The sequence below is a fragment of the Falco peregrinus genome, chromosome 4 (genome assembly GCF_023634155.1).
Source record: "Falco peregrinus isolate bFalPer1 chromosome 4, bFalPer1.pri, whole genome shotgun sequence".
NCBI classification, from domain to species: Eukaryota; Metazoa; Chordata; class Aves; order Falconiformes; family Falconidae; genus Falco; species Falco peregrinus.
In genome coordinates, this window is record NC_073724.1 from 74,453,347 (window position 1) to 74,470,727 (window position 17,381).

Sequence of the window (17,381 nt, forward strand, 5' to 3'; positions counted from 1 at the left end):
AAATAAACATTTATTTAGTTTAAATTTCAGAATTTCTTAGATATTTTCATGATTTTGAGGATTCCTAGTTTATAAATTATGAATGCTATCATTATTCTAATATAATAATAAGATAATCTGGGCTATTTCTTATTCCAAAGCCACCTGAGTTGTCACTTTTTTTTTTTTAATTGAGAGTTGATTATGTGTGGGTGGGGCTTTAATTTGAATAAATATACAAGGAAAACATACTTGTAAAATGTTAGTAAGACTAAGATATTTTTTTTAAAAAAAGAAAACATTGACAATATAAAAATGTCTATTGTAGCAGGAACCAAAATCTCTTCTTCTCCTTCTCTGTCATCCCTCAATGTTTATATGCTCCTGACTTTAGCACTGTTCTTGTGTATGGTGTTCTAGAATATCCCTACCTCATTTAAACATTAGAACGAAAGCTGTTCATTTAGAAAACACTTAAAGTTATATTCAGTTCTCACTGTTAAGCTTCTGATCTTTGGTTTCTGACATTTAAGTTTTGATTATTTGTACGTAAAACTGAGGCCTTTAAACATTTCCTGCAAAATAATTACTCCCTTCAGGAAGGAGAAGGAACAATTCCTCTCCCCTGAACATTATCTCTGGTCTTAACTAGTGCTTAGCTTAGTGTTTTTCTCATTTATTTTATTCTTTTGGAAGTGGCTGTATTGCTTCCCCTCTTCTCACTTTAAAATTCTTTTCTGTGCTAGGGAAAGTTTCAGGTTTAGCAAAGTATTTGAAATGGAAAACAAAAATTTCATGGAAAAACATTTGGGTTTGCCTGTTTCTTTAACACTGATGAAATTCCCATTCATTAATTTTCATGAGAATTTCCTTATAAGAGTAAGATCAGAATGTGTTAGCACAGTTGATGAATCTTTTGTAATAGCTATGGAAATCAAAGACGATGCAGGTATTGCAATCTTATTAATGAGATTAGCCCTGAGGGTCTGATTCAGCACTAGGTTTGGGAGTGTAAATTTCCATGTGATTAAATGGGTGTACTTACATCCAAGTAAGCAATCAGGAAATCTGTTGCTTAACTACCTGCCTGACCTTGCCTAAACATATGATGTTGTAGACAAAAACTTCCCAGACCACCTGAAGTTTGTAGTTCTGCATACCCAGTAAGGCCTCTGCCTTTGCTCGGTTAAACACCTGGGCTTACTCCCAAGTGGCTAAGGTGGTTGAGATCCAGCAGACAGAGCTGTGGTGCTTGTGTCACTGAGAGACCACAGGCTGTTGAATGAGGCAAGGACTGACTAAATCTAATTCTTTCAGATTCCAATGAGTTCAAATGAGAATATAAGTGACACAAATGAAAATATGAGCAGCATAAATTGTTTCTAAGTTTAGTAGATAGAGTACTTAGAGAAAGAGGTATTTTAGACCCTACTAAGCCTAAGGGCATTTTTACCTAAATCCATCCTAGCCAAGGAAGTGCCTTTATCCCTAGCATATGTGGTTGTGTAAATGACAGCCCTTCCCTGATTGAACCTGAGCTTCTGTGCAGCCAGGAAAGCAAATTCATACACAGAATTCTAGACTTAAACTTCATGTTTCCGAAAGGAAGAAACATTTTAACTGATTTATGGCTTTGTTGGGGTGGGGCTTTTTCATTATAAATTACAAAAAGGTATATCCTCTTAAAAGTCCCTCCCCTTTAGCATGTTAAGTTTTTGCTACAAACCCTGGAGGCTTGGCTGAAGATGGGGTCATAAGAATTATTCTTCTGCTACAAGAAAATTAAAACCTAGTCCTGACTGCTGGTGTTGGTCTATTACTTTATACTTCAGCTGGGCTGAAGAAATAGCAAATTTTCCTGGAATTTGCTAAAATGGGGAAAAGCACACTGGTAGTGCTTTTTAATTAAGGATTTTTTATTGAAATCACTGGACACTTTCATTAGTAGGAAGTGCTGCAGTCACAGTTGAGTGGCAGATGCTGTCTGTTCATTGCTATCTGAAGTATTTTCCATATTCATATTTCATTTTCATATACTGGGAATTAGTAATTACAGATTATATTGTTCAAAGCACTAAAACCCCTGAAGGTTATTGTGATAACTGTCTGACTTGAGTAGAGGAGTCTTCATGTAGTACTGCATAACAAATTAAAGCTTTCTGAAACAGAACAGTGCAAGTATGTGGCTGTCCACTTCAGGCCATTAAGAGTATCTTGTATGACATTTATACCTATATTCAGGCTTCATAGATGTGTTGAGAGCCTGAAACACCCTCTGGAGGGGCAGGCTGGCTAGACTGAAATGTGCACAGCTAGGCATTATGTTTTTAATTGCATATTTTAAAGCACATCTAAGGCATACTTTCTTTAATACAGTAGATTCCTCAATGTGAGGGTGTTCCAACCTGCAGTGCCCCCAGAATGCCCTTCCCCCTAAGCTTAACGGCTCTGTAAGAAACTAATTCCCTCATTGGCTCTCAGTTTAGTTAGGATTTTATTTCTAAATATGCAAAATTAGATTTTATCAGCAGCAAAATGCGTAGAGAAAGAAATATTTCAAATAATACTTGCCACTTAATTTTACTGATAAAACATTATAGTTAATATGAATAGAAAATCTAATTTATAGCTAAACAATGCTTGATCTTGATAGGTGTTGTGGTTTAACCCTGGTAGGCACCTAAGCCCCACACAGCTGCTCCCTCACTCCTCCACAGCAGGATGGGGAAGGGTTGGAAGGATAAAAAGGAGGAAAGTCATGGGTTGAGATTAAGACAGTTCGATAGGTAAAGCAAAAGCTATGCACACAAGCAAAGCAAAATAAGGAATTCATTCACTACATCCCAACAGCAGGCAGTAATTCAGATATTTCCAGGAAATCAGGACTTCAGCACATGTAGCTATTATTTGGGAAGAAAAATCCTAGAACTCTGAACAACCCCCTTTCCTTCTTTCCCCAGCTTTTATAGCTGAGTGTGATGTCAAATTGTATGGTATATCCTTTTGGTCGGTTGGGGTCAGCTGTTCCAGCTGTGGCCCCTCCCAGCTTCTAGTGCACCTCCAGCCTACTCACTGGTGGGGTGGGGTGAGAAGCAGAAAAGGCCTTAGCTCTGTGTAAGTACTGCTCAGCAATTACAAAAACATCCCTGTGTTATCAACACTATTTTGGTTACAAATCCAAAACAGCAGCATGTGCAAGTTGTTATGAAGAGACAGCCCAAACCATTACAATAAGGAAGGGAATGCTCCTTCAGGACTTCAGATAATTTGATAGGTATGGTGCAGTGGTATAGGTAGCAGTAGTATACTGTGGTGCTAAGAATAAAACCTAGATGCCTTAACTCTCTTTACTGTCTCGGTATTTGTTGTCTCTCAGCATTTTATAGTTTGGCAGCAAGTACATTTTTTCAGAACCAATGGTCATTATTTAATATACTGGTAAATTAAATACCTTGAAAATTACAACAAATTTTATTAAATATTATACTAAGCAAAAAATGGAAAATTAGAAAATCACATTCTGTTTTAATTTTTGAAAATAGTCCTATTATGCTTTCATCCGCATGTAGTAATAGTAAATAAAAACATAGGAGACAACTTTTTACTGTGCAATTCATACACTACACAAATGTGTAAAGATTCTTGTTTTGGCAAACTTTTACATTATTTCATATGTCATTGAATTAAACTTTTTTTTAAGAAGCAGGGGGGAAAAAGCTTCTGGCTTTACTATTATGAAAGGATATCCGTTTGTCTGTATGTATACACCATTGCACAGCTCTCCAAAAACTAGCTATTATACATGGAATTTAGTAGGTACATTTATGTGTGTGTATGTGCATACGCATAGAAACATACATGTTTATGTATTACCATTATGTTAAATATCAGGATTCTGTCACAGTTTAAATTTTTTTGGTGTACAGACAAGTTACTGAAAAGTATAATCACTTTCAGTTTCATCCTTTCTTCATTTTCTTGAGGAAAAGAAGCTGATGCTTCCAAGGTTTATCTTGGGTGTGGGTGTGTGTGTGTGTGTTTATTTTCTCTGTGTTAAGAGGTTGGAAGACACAATCGGTCAATAGTCTCAGGACGTTTGCAGATGTTCATTTAAAGGAATTATTAACATAAGTAGCAGATGTATTCTCTGGCAAATGGCTCAAGTTGCTGTGACCCTCTGTTTGTCCCTTAGAAAGCTAATTTACTAAACAATGAGTTGAATAAGACCTGTTATGAAAAAAATGGTTATATTTCTCTGCAAAAGAAGGTCACTGCAATCAGTATGCTTTTCAGCTGTGATGAGAAACAAAGCAAAATATTTTTCCACTAAGGCCACGTCCTATATCGAACTGAACAATTTCAATCATAGAGTCATAGAATACTGAATGGTTTGGGTTGGAAAGAACCTTAAATATCATCTAGTTCCAACCCCCTGCCATGGGCAGGGACACCTACCACCAGACCAGGTTGCTCAAAGCCCCATCCAGCCTGGCCTTGAACACTTCCAGGGATGGGGCACCCACAGCTTCTCTGGGCAACCTGTGCCAGTGCCTCACCACCCTCACAGTAAAGAATTTATTTCTAACACCTCATCTAAATCTATGCTCTTTCAAGCTTAAAACCATTACCCCTTTTCTTATCACTACATGCTCTTGTAAAAAGTCCCTCTCCAACATTCTTGTAGGGCCCTTTAAGTATTGGAAGGCTGCTATAAGGTCTCCCTGGAGCTTTCTTTCTCCAAGGCTTTCTTAGCACCATGCAAACAAAGGTAATAGGTATCTCACAGGGTCAGTTGTTCCACAGAAAAGGAGAAAATGGCATTTTATTTTAGGGTAGTTGGGCCTGTGGTAGCTGGTATTGATACTAGTGGTTTTATGGGTGGCATATTCTTTACCACAACAAAAAAGACAGCAGGGAAGGGGGAAGACAGGTTCTTCTAGGAGCAACATCATGGTACTAGATGACAATATCCACATAAAATGTAGATACATATCTAAGATGGCTACTTTTTACTCCTTTTGTCAGTGGAGAACAAAGTGGCATTTCTTGAATGCAGTCAGCTTGAAGAGGACATTTACATTTCACCATTGATACTGGAAAGTAAATTTGTCTTTACTGCCTATGAAGAAGGTGGAAGATCACTAGCTCAAATGTAGGTAGGCGTTGGCAGCCTAGGCATCTGGAGCCTGATTTGGTTAGCTAAACATAGGCATCTACTGCAATCTGAGAGGTTGCAGTCAGAGACATTTGTGTGAGGATGGCAGATATAACATAGGATCCATAGGAGATCCAGGCCTTTCTGAAGTGGCAGGTTAAATCCAGGATGATTTGCAAAGGACTCCTAAATGACTTTAAACACCTATGACTGGATAAATTAATCAAGTCCCTGAGGTTATGTGATATTAATACGACTCTTTCCAGTTGTTAAACATTGATTTAGATTGAAAATACATGCCAATAGGATCTAAAAGTTTTCAGTGTTGTGTTTAACTACTCTCAGGGCCAGAGATTCTGTTGCTATGAAATAGCCATTAATTTGCACCCTTAGTAATCAGATTCAGTAATCCCTAATGCACATTAACCAAGCACTCTGTACATGATTGTTTACGCATGCTAAAAATGCAATATTTCCACATTATATGCTTGCATTAGTGAGTTCTTGCAACATTCTTTTTTCCTGTCGCTACACCATGAGCACTCAGCTTAAAGGTAATAAAACAAATAAATTAATTTTGCATTTTGAGAGCTAGAATTTCAGCTGGCTTATATAAATATAATTTCACTTGAGTTAATGGAGTTTTCAAAGTTTACACCAATTGAGACTTGACACAGAATGAGGTTATGCAATACATTTGACCAGTACAGCTTGATACTTTTGGTATGAGTACTTAATGTGGTCAAGTGAGCACAGTGAAAGTCAAACTTTCCAGTACTAATGAGGTTTTTGTTTTCTTTGGACTGTGGTTACAGAATGACTTATGAGGTTTAGTGTTCTACACCTGTCTGTCTTTCCTTCTTGTCAGGCTCCTGATGAGTGCTAAGATCCCACAGTCAAGCTTTCCCAAAAGAATTGCTTAACTCATGGCTTCTGGCTGAATGTTTAGGCTTTCCTTTAAATTCTCTAGCTCCCTGGCTGGCCTCCTTCACCACTGGGTTGTCTTGGCTGTCTGCCCTCAGTATTTTTTCTCTCTATTTCACCTCTGCTCTCTGCTGTACGGTGTTCTTTTCACTAACTGCTGAGTGGACAGGAGACCTATTTCTAAAACTTCCTCCTAGTTCTATTCCCCAAACTGATGACTGAGTATAATTATTTATTTCAGCTCCTTCTCAGTGTGTCCCTTGACAGGGAGCAGCCAAAGGGCAGAATGAAGATATTGAGAGAGGGGTGCACTATTCTCAGCTGGCCCAACACTAAAATGTGACAGCAGCAATATTTGCTCTCAGTCTTCCTGGGTTTGAAAAGTTTGAGGGGAGAGAGTATAAGTGGCAGAAGTCTGAAGAAGGTAGAGGTGAAATAGAGAACTCTGAAGAAAGAGACTCAGACATAGAAAAACAGTGCAGTATCTATCAATGAAGAAAAACAGCGTGCTAAAGATGAACCCATCTAAAAAAAGCTGATATACATTAAAATGTAAATATCTCTGAAGAAATGTATTTCTTTTAATATTTTTCTTTGTTAGGATATACATTATTTTTTGGCATAGCTTCCAGTTTAGTTACACTCAGCTTCACAAATAGCAAAACTGATCCTGACTTTGAGATCAGTGACAACAAATAAATGTGAGTCTATAAATGATCTGAAAGTCAACACAATGAGGTAGGTTGTGAAATATACTATACCACTAAAGCCTTTAAAACATCCTGTTAGCAACCTACAAAGCAAACAGAATTCAGCTGCACCCTTGGAAAGCAGAATGGAGCTGTATCTGCCTTTGCTGTGTATCTAAAACAGACAGAAACACAGAAGCTAATTTATGTATCACAAGCTTTGTTGGAACAAGGGATAACTTAGTTAAAATCAGTAAAAAAGTCCCGGTGTAAAAATAGAGTAAAACAATAATACAAAGTAGTCTAAAATATTTAATAAAGATGCATGGTTCTTCAGTGCTTGAGTCTGGTGGTGTCTTCGACAGCTGTCTGTGCTGAATGCAAAATGAGTATATGTCAGCTACCAAATTAGAAATCTCCATTCATTTGTGAGGGCATGTCTGAATTTGATAATGATTCCAACAAGTGATTAGCTAGAAGTTTTTGGTACATCTGTACTTCTGAATGTTTATCAGAAAGAAGACCAAAGAAAAGCAGAAAAGTATTACTAAAAGAATCAAAGAAAGTGAGGAATGAAGGAAACATTTGAAGTAAGAACAGGCTAGGGTGAACATGCAAAGGTAAGGGTTCACAGCTAAGTTCACGGTCATTCAAGACTCATATAGTCAACAAATATGAGAAACATATAGAGGTGTTCATTAGCAGGATCTTACAGCTAAAGATTTCATGCTGCATTTGCTCAATATTTGAAATTCCTCAAAGGGATAATTTTAATGCCTTTTTCAGTGAAACAGGGTACTCACACAAGGCAATATATCACACCAGTGACTTTCTAGATATGATTAATTTAAGATATTTTCATGGTAACAAAGGATATCATGCTTCACATAACTTTTATGACTTTAGAGATCATGCTGGATCCAATAACCAATATTTTTAAACTTCATCTTTTAAGTAAGAAACATATATATGTAATTAAATTTCTTTATTAAATCTAGCATGTATACTATCTTGTGCACCTTTGAGGGATACACCTTCAGGTAACATCCACGTTTAATTCTTACTTCATGCACTAGGGGGTTCCCTTTCCCTCCTATTATATTGAAGTTCCTAAATAGTTCAACTTACATATTTAGGCTACCGGAAAAAAACATCCAGTGTGTTATTGATTTGCTGCTATTTTAGGTAGAGGAATTTATTCAGCACATTAAGTTTTCACTGTATAAAGGATTTAAACTCTAATCCTGTCTGTAATAGAAGGATATGTAATATTATCCTGCATTTTTAATCTGTTCATTTACACATATAAATGTTTCAAAACTCTTCAGCTGTATGTGAATGATATTTACTAAAATAAATCATATTTTTATACACTTATCTGTGGATATAAATTTTTTTGCACATAATTCCAAACCAAAACACAATTACACTATTATAGAGTTAAAATAAACTAAAATACATAGGGATAAACAAATATGACAAAGCAAATAATATTTTTTCCTGGTTTTTATTATTATTATTTATTTCTATGAATTAAAATTAAGTGGATGTAAATTTTAAAACATTATGTCATTGTGTTTTCTTTTTAAAATATGAAAACCCTAATCCGTCAAGCTATATGTGCTATAGTATTGTATTTATTCACATTTATTATACAATACAGAAGTTTTTGTTTGTTTGCTTGTGTCATCAGTGTTCTGAGATGCCTGTTAAGGCTGAGACTAACTTCTGTTCAATGATTGACTTTACCCTCTCAGAATTTTGTGTGTTATATTCAGAACAAATCTGGCAGTAAAAGGAATGTCTTTGAGATGGACTGGGGGAAATGGTAGAGCTCTAAAAATTCACTACATTTGTTCAGTATCACACTCTACTAATATTAACAATAGCAAGTTCCATTCAAATCTTCTGTTGAATCAAAACTCCTGAAATGTTAACGTATTAATTATAGTAGGAAACCAGGTTGTAGTGTAATGAACCTTTAAATTAAAACCGCTCCTCTTTCCAGTTTTTTCTGTCTGCATCTTTTCCTGTGCACCCTAGGCTAGGCTAAGTAGGACTCAATGACAGACTGAAGACATATATTGGATAACTATGTACAAATATCAACTCAATAGAGACCTATCAATACAGTAGATGATGCAGACAGCTTTTCAGTTGACAAAATCTAGGTGTCTTTGTTTGAGTGAGCAGTGTATTTATCCAGACTTCATTGCTTCTTTAATTAGGTTTCCATTTTGACTACAGTGTGAGCTAGACATCCCAGACGACACAGGCACCTATAGTCATGTATCTACAGTCAGGACCTGAACCATCTCCCTGAACTGTTTAAAGAGAAAGTTGTTGGGTTTTTTGCCTAATTTCTGATGGGAAATATTATAGGCTTATTTCAGTTACTCACACATAACACATTCAGTGTCACTTAGAGGTCTAGGTTTCCAAGTCTGCGCAGATCTTGCAGATGTGATATAGGACCTACAAAGAGAACCATGGCCCTGTAAAGTAGCAGCTGGACCCCATATGATAAGGCATCTCAAAAAGCACTAGTTGTCTAAGTGTAAGCAACTGAGAAAAGCCCTAAGCTTCTTGTAAATGCTAAAAGAAAATTTATTTATTTCAATGAAACAAGGAGTAGCTGCATCTAGACTTACCTATTGGGATGTGATACAGTGTGCTATGCAGTGAGAGTGTCTTTCACCCATCCTCTGCTGGAATACATAAATCCTGACATTCAGAGAACACAAAAAAGTCCCTTTGTATACAAACCAGGATGCACTGGAAGAAGTTGCTGCCTTCAAAGTCTTCATCCTAATAAAGGCTCTAGCAGTGCTACCTCCAGACTTGGGGAACTGGTAATGAGCATGCCTGCGTATGTTGTCATAGCCAAAATAATTCTCATATCATAACCACGAAACATAACTTCTCTTTATTGTTTGTATAAGTAACTGGTAAATTAAATCACAAAGCATTCAAGTAAAAACAAGTTTTCTTAAACAAACATGGTGTGTAGCTACAGCTGAGCATAGCTATTGTTAGTATCTGCATTTATAGTCTAAAAACTGACAGTGCAACCAAATGTAGCTTTCCATCATTACTAAATCTGATTAACTTGCTTTTGTATTTACAATTGTTCCAGCTAAACTGACAAAGTAATTTGCTAAGCTAATGCCAGATGCTTGTGCTTGTCAGTTTTACCTTACTGTTTAAAAATTCTTTGCTGGTTCAGTTTCTGCCTAACTTCTTAAGCTTAACTCCTATTTTATTACTTTAAATGTACATTCACATGATTGCAATCACTACATTTATTGCAGTTTAACAAGTTATCATTTGTCAATTGATCAGCTTAGTCATGATTTGTAACCTTCAAAATGGTTAATGTGCTTAGCATCACTTAAAAAAAGTATCTCATTTCACTTACAAAGAGGCATGATAAGTTAGAGAAAGGAAGGTACACATATGTTAATTACTTTGGCTCAATTTACAACAGATAATTTGATAAGCAGTGGTAACTTATCAGTTGAAGTAGTCTGAACATATTCTGAAACCCTGTAGACATAGACACAAATATTTCTGGGAATGTGGTTAGTGGAATAAATGCCCCCACCTGTATGTTGGGTCCCTCTCCTGAAAGGTACCACCACCAAAGAGCCAATTACATCTATGTTGTCCATACTCCTCTTTTGCCTGAGTACAAAGTCAAAGGGCTTTATTTAAACAAGCATCTACATCATCAGATTTTCTGGTAGGTTTTACTTGGTGCTTTATTTACAAAAAGTGAGAAAACTTGCTTCAGAAATTCTGTGTAGCACTCGTGATAAATAAGTCATATGAAGCAGCATGTTTTCTAAAAAAATGAGAGCCATATGCAAGTAATTTGTTAAAGTAAGAATAAAGAAAAGACAAGGTATGAACTGATCGTAACATCACCTGGAAAGTGTGATTCTCTGCATATGTACTATGCCACTGCTTAGAAAGTAACTGGTGGGAGATTTTAAATTTTGTTTGAAAATACTCATCAGAGTCTGAGAAACCATAGTTGATGTGATAGACAACAGCATAGCACAGTAAAAGATCTGATTTTCTCGTTTTTTCATATAAACAGGATGATGTCAAATTTCAGACATAAGCCAACCCGTCAGAACTTAGGTCATCAGCTCACTGATGGCTGGATAGCCGTGCACCTACAGGCATGCCAGATTCACACTGTATGCATATATTATTAATTTTTCTGTGTGTGTGTGTTAACATTAACAAATCCACCAATATCCATGTATACATTCACCTACCTATGGGTGTGGAATTCACTATATTAATGGATTTATTTCATCATTGTCCTTTTCCCATCCAACTAAACATCCATTTGACATTTCCCAAACAGAATACAATTAAAACATAACACTTAAAAAAGTATGGTTACATTAAAATTGCATATTTACACAGCAGGCATGATTTCATTACAAATTTCATTAAGATTTTTTTTAAAGACAACAAATAAAATAAGCATTTTTGTGCACTGTACATTGAGATAAATTCCTCTGAACAGAATGAAAGAATTGGAAGAAAAGAAAAAAAAACATATTATTGCATTCCATTACCATCTCCATTATGAAACATATTCAGTAGCAGTGAATAATTTTTCAATGTTTTAAATATTAGCCTGTGTGAAAGTGAAGAAAGTTTTGAACTATGTAATAATTTGTAAACTATTTAGTTTTTTGTTATACCAAAATTTATAAAGGTGTACTTAAAGAATACGTCCTGGTTTTCTACCTGTAAAAAACTTTCAGTACTACCAATATGCAGAGTGAAGTGCCCTGAATTAATCCATTTGATTAAAATACCTGAGCATGACCGGTTTAACAGTAAGTGACCAATAATTATTAGTGTTTCACATATTTTATAGATGCTTCAGCCCAGAAGCAATAAAGCTAGCCGACCTGTCCCCTACAACATATTTTTAAGCGCCACTTTTTAAAAGGCAACATAAACTTAGCCTGTGATGCATGTTACATGACCATGTGTTTGACAGTTTGTGTATGCCCATCCTTTATTTGAAAACCACCTCTAAAATTTTTAGCACGCATTACAATTGATTTCTATCATAAACACAACAGTCCTGGTTCTCTGCTGGATTAAATTGGTATTGTTCTCCTGGAGCCAGGGAACAAATATTGACTTCAGTCAGGCTATGCTGATTCTTATTTCCAGAATACTTATACCACTGTGAGGAAATATATTTTATTACAACAAATTGTGTTAATACTTAATTTGGCCCCAAGAAGCCTTCACAGATCATGGTAAATACTTTTCCTTATTGATGTATCTTCCTAAATTTTAATCAAACACCTTACACTTCAGTGTACGTCACAAGTCTATGGTAATTGAGGAGGTGTGCATGAGGCTACATTACTTTCAATTATCTCATTCAAAATTTTCTCAGTTCCTTAGGCTTAATAAGCACTTTAACTGCAATGTTATACGTTATAGTACTAGTACACCACTGTCAATATCTCATCTTAGATAAAAAGGTTACCATCTAACTAATTATTTTCCAAAATTTTGTGGATCGCATGAAGTTTTACTTAACCAAATATGGAATCAGACAATATCATTTCACTTGAGCACTGTAAATATATCAAAAAGCTTTGCAAGTCACCATTTAGAAAGTTTTGGCCTACGGAAACAACATTCAACAAGTCCTCTAAGCCCTACACTCAAGCATCTAAACAATAAAAGAGGTATTTCAGAGAACTAAGGGAAAAGGCAGGTCTGGGAATGATTCACAGGGAAGAAGGAATATTTCCACATACTCCACTGTTAGTCCTTTTGGTGAGTTCAGTGCATTGGCCCAGCAGCTGTCTCCTCACCATCTTCTGTTGAAGCCATGTTTTTTCCTACCACAGCAGTGCTTACCTATACACATCCTCACAATGTCAATAGAATGCAGATTTAGCCTAGAGCCACACTGGAGGTGCCCATGGCTCAAGGTAGATCACCCACCACAACACAATTATCAAACTAGTCAGACACAAAGGAGGAGGTCTTGGGCAAGAAACCATTAGAAGTGGCAAGCATTTACACCAAATAGCTCTGGTTTAACAACAGAGTAGCAGATCAGAATAACTGACTCAGTTTGCAAGGAAGAAATACCAATGTATATCCATTTTCCATTGTTCTATTCATGCTATTTCATATTACTTACAAGGTAACAAGAGGACTTGACCCTAAAGCTGCATTCTTCTGAAAATGAACATTTGTCTGTGCTGAAATTTCCAGTTACAGGTGTAATCAGATACTGTGTTGTAGAAACATATCCTCAGCACCTTGAGGAATGCTTGTTTCGAAAAGGCCAGATACCAGTTAGTACTGCATTGGAATTCAGAACTTAGAAATTTTACTGTTAGGTATTTTTTCCAAAATTTCTAAAGCAGGCAATAGTAAAGGCACAGCTAAAAACTATCATGACATTGAGAACAGGTACAAAGCAAAGCAGAGAGCAAATATAGCTGCACTAGTAACCCTTTTAAATATCTGAAAATTAAAGAACATGATAAATCTATGTATCTAAGGGTAAGCGCAAAGGAAAAGCATGAGAACTGAAGGGTGAAACTAAAGAAGGACTAAGGCCAAAAGTAAGTTAAAAACAAGTGACTTACTAAGGAAAGAATGGTTCATATAATATTTTGACAACTTGGTTCATTGTCAGTAAGCAATAGCTGTTGAAATCCATCCTCTGGCACTAAAGAATCCATTAAACACAACCTGCAGAATATTAGTGTTCTTCTTTGAATACTAAAGAACAATAATGAAGCTTAAAAGAACATAATGAAAGCAATATAAATGAAGAGGATAATCAAAGGTAACCAAATTCAGCCCAATTCTAGAACGTACAAAAACAATGGAGTAACTTAATGAACAGTCACTTTTCTAACACCTCAATAATAATGAGATGAACAGAAATAGACAACATGGACACTAAGCAACAGCCATTTCTAATGTATGTAATTTCCTTTTTGGAGTAACAAGTCTATTGTATATGGGTGAATCAGTAGACCTGGTATATCTAACAATATTTAGGGTTCCTTATCAAATGAAACAATAAGTTTATTACATGGATAACAGTCAAATTTTGAAGAATATCAGAAAGCTTCTAGGGATACCCTTCAGAGTATTGCATTATGCAAATTTTTTATTAATATTTTGTCCAACAGATCAAAGAGCACACTTATAAAAATGTCTTTGACAAAACACTCAGAAATAGTTGTAATAATTTTTAAAACAAAATAAATACAGAATGATCTTGGTCAACAAGTAACAGCACCCACTTGCATCTCAATTTCAGAATATGTATAGTTTTTTTAATTACCTTCATGCCGTATCTCTGGTAAAAAGTTGTGCTATGTTATTTTAGGTCCATAACATGACTGCTTTGTTTGATGCTTTTTGTCTCTGACTGAAAGAGTAGGGAGGAAGGAACAGAGTTGAAATTAATTTAAATTCTGTGTTTGGCTAGGTGTTAGCTTCAGTTTTCCAATAAACTTAAGAGATTTCTGAGCAGAAATTAAGATGATTCTCTTTTTCTATTGCTACTTTTCCAGCCATAGAACAGTCTAGCTGTCAGTAAGAGTTGCTGAGATGCAGTTCTCAGATCAAGATTATACAGATTACATCTGCATCTGGCCCTGAAATCCTACTGTTTTGATGGATGTTGTGACAGATGGAAGCTGCTTCAATATGGCAAGAGCACCTTTACCTGAGTCAAAAATGATGAGTTTCAGAGATAGTTATATTCTATGTGCATTTGATACATTTTGTGTTATAGAAGGTATAAACTTATAAGAAAATCAAATCATACTGTGCTAACATGTTTTAGGTGCTGTAAGAGTTCCCTAGTCATAAGTGTCAGTGTTCAGCTGCAAGATATGAACTTCTTTCTTTGTGTGAAAATACCCTGTATGCGAAGTCTGGTGGAGTAAGTTCATAACTGTTGTTCCCCAGAATGATAAGCAGTTATGAGCGTGGAAGGAAAAATATATACTTTAAGAATATCAGATGTTAATTCCTGTGGGCTGCAGTTTTCTATTAGATTTAACACATCGGGAGCTGTTTGATGGTGAAGATGCTAATTTCATGTTATTTAATTAGACAATATTCACAGGCTTCTCATAGGTCCCATGAGTTAAATTATTTAATTAATGAGACATTTCATGGCTGTTCAGATAAATTTTGTAGGTGTTATGAGGACAAAGGCTCACATGGAATCTCCAGGAAAGACAATGTCACTTAAAAACTAGAAATTGCTTATACATAAGATTAACCATCAGTAACTTTCAAGATAGATAATGTGAAGAACTGCATCAATACCTGCACTTGTGCTCTGGATGTGGAGTTCTAATTCTTTTGATACATCAGATAGCACTCAAAAAAGATTAAACTACATGCTGCAGGATATTTTGATTAGCTAATTCTTATTGCCTTGAAAATACCCAGTTGTAATTACAAAAAAGCCCAACAATCTTAAGTACTGACCTCAGAAAATGGAATACATAGACAGGGCAGGATAGTTACTGGCTTCCTTCAATGCCAGACTTCATGTCAAAACCAAAATATTTTAATTGTTTTGACTGAGAATCTGGATACCATCAAATTAGGAAAATTATAAGATAAATAAATAATAAAAAAAACCCACACACAAATCCAACAGTAGGTAAAGATTAAGGAGAATCCTACACACACGTATTTATGACACCCTAGCAATTACTTCAGTCCTTTTGGAATGTATTTCAAATTGAAAATATATGAGGGACTTTCAGAAGGCAGCAAATGATCTAAGGCACATTTTGAGAATTTAAGACATCCTCACATATTTAGGACTTCATTTGTTTCCATAAAATATTGGAAGAATATCTGGTAAGAGCAGGAAGGCTTCTAAAGCTTTTTAAGGAATAATGGTTTAAACTTGAGAAAAACAAATGTCAGTTTGTGAGGGATCATGTTACCTTCTAAGGATATGCATGTGCTGAATATGGGTGGAAGCCTTAGTCACAGAAACTGGATATTAAGTAGTACTAGATAGTTCGTGGAAACATGAATGCAAAATCTTGTGCAGATTCTTGAGGACACTTAGACTTTCCCAAAAGCGCCAACTAAAAGCAGCTTTGTCACGATACAAAAACATGAGAAAGCCTTTTGTTTCCTGAGAAGTTCTAAATCATACATTGTTTCAATTCCTGAAAATATACTAGCAGCTTATAGGAACATGTGATTCATCAGAAGTTAATGTCAGAGTATTAGGTGAATAAATTAAAAAGATGCTGAATAACAGCTTTTTATGATATGCAAAAAATCATAGCAAAATTAAATAAACTTATAAGCTGAACTCTGAGGACACCTCAAAGAGATACTAAGAATGAAATACATCAGGTACATGAACTATAATTTCTTGTTCAAATTGGAAGAAAATGGAAAGAGCCTTATTGGCTGGGCACACAAACTACCTAAAAAGGGTTATAATTATTAATTAGCTTGGAAAACAAATTGCCAGCATATGTTTCAAGGTGACTAAAGGCAATGAGTTTAGAGACACTGAGGTTTAGTGGGTGTATTCAAGAAAAACAGGGTTTGGATGTTAAATTGAAAGATTACTCCAGTACTAATTTGCATAGTTACACATGTAACAAAATTGTTACATTGTTGCTGTTGTCAGCCCTCTGCACTGAAGAGATCTGAAGTGCCCTCAAGGTGGCTAGGCAGCTAGAGGCAAAAAGATACAAGGTCCTCGGTCTGAGTAGGTATTTTTAGTTTTTCTTTTGTTTTACGTGGCCTGCTTGAAGCTGTTAACAGCTGGATATTTTCCTTTTCCTGTCTTATTTGGTAAGATACCTTGATTCTGGAGAACAAAGACTGATTTCCAAAACACTAGGAAATTTAATCATAGAGAAGCTTGGGAGATACCTAAGGAAGCATCACCTCTTTTTGGTGGTTTGGGTTTTTTTCCTTCTTTCTCCCTTCTTTTTGTCTCCACCTCCCCCACCCCCCCACCCCAGACCACCCACCCCCCCACCCACCCCTACCCCCACCCCCACCCATCCCCCTTAGACATCTATTTCCAGCAGCAGGACACTGGCTAGATGGAGCATTGGTTTCACCTCAGGTGCTCAAGATATTGAAATCTTAAAAGTTTGTCCACTACAGACACTTTTAACCTATGGTATAGGCTGGGTGATTCTGTACTCACTGGAAATCTAAGTCCAGTACTAAGCCCATAAACACCAGACTCAATAAGACCAGTATAGAACTATTGACAAACCAACAGAGAAATGGACGTTGATGGGCAATGACCTGGATACGTAGGCATCAATCAAATCAATGAAAACTTCTGAAGCTGTTTTGAAATTCTTTGTTAAATTAAAGAGCAGAAGATAGGGAGAAGAAATATTGATATTATCTGAAATCTGAATTGGAGATCACCTCAACCAGTCACCCTAAACACCCTTTATAATCACGAGAAGGATGCAGGTATTTTGTGAGGCCTATATTCTAACATAAGTTGTCTCACATCTTAACCTACCTCTAAAGCTGGCTCATGGAAAGGTATGTTTTACCTGTTACTTGCAGTAGCCTTTGTTAGCTTC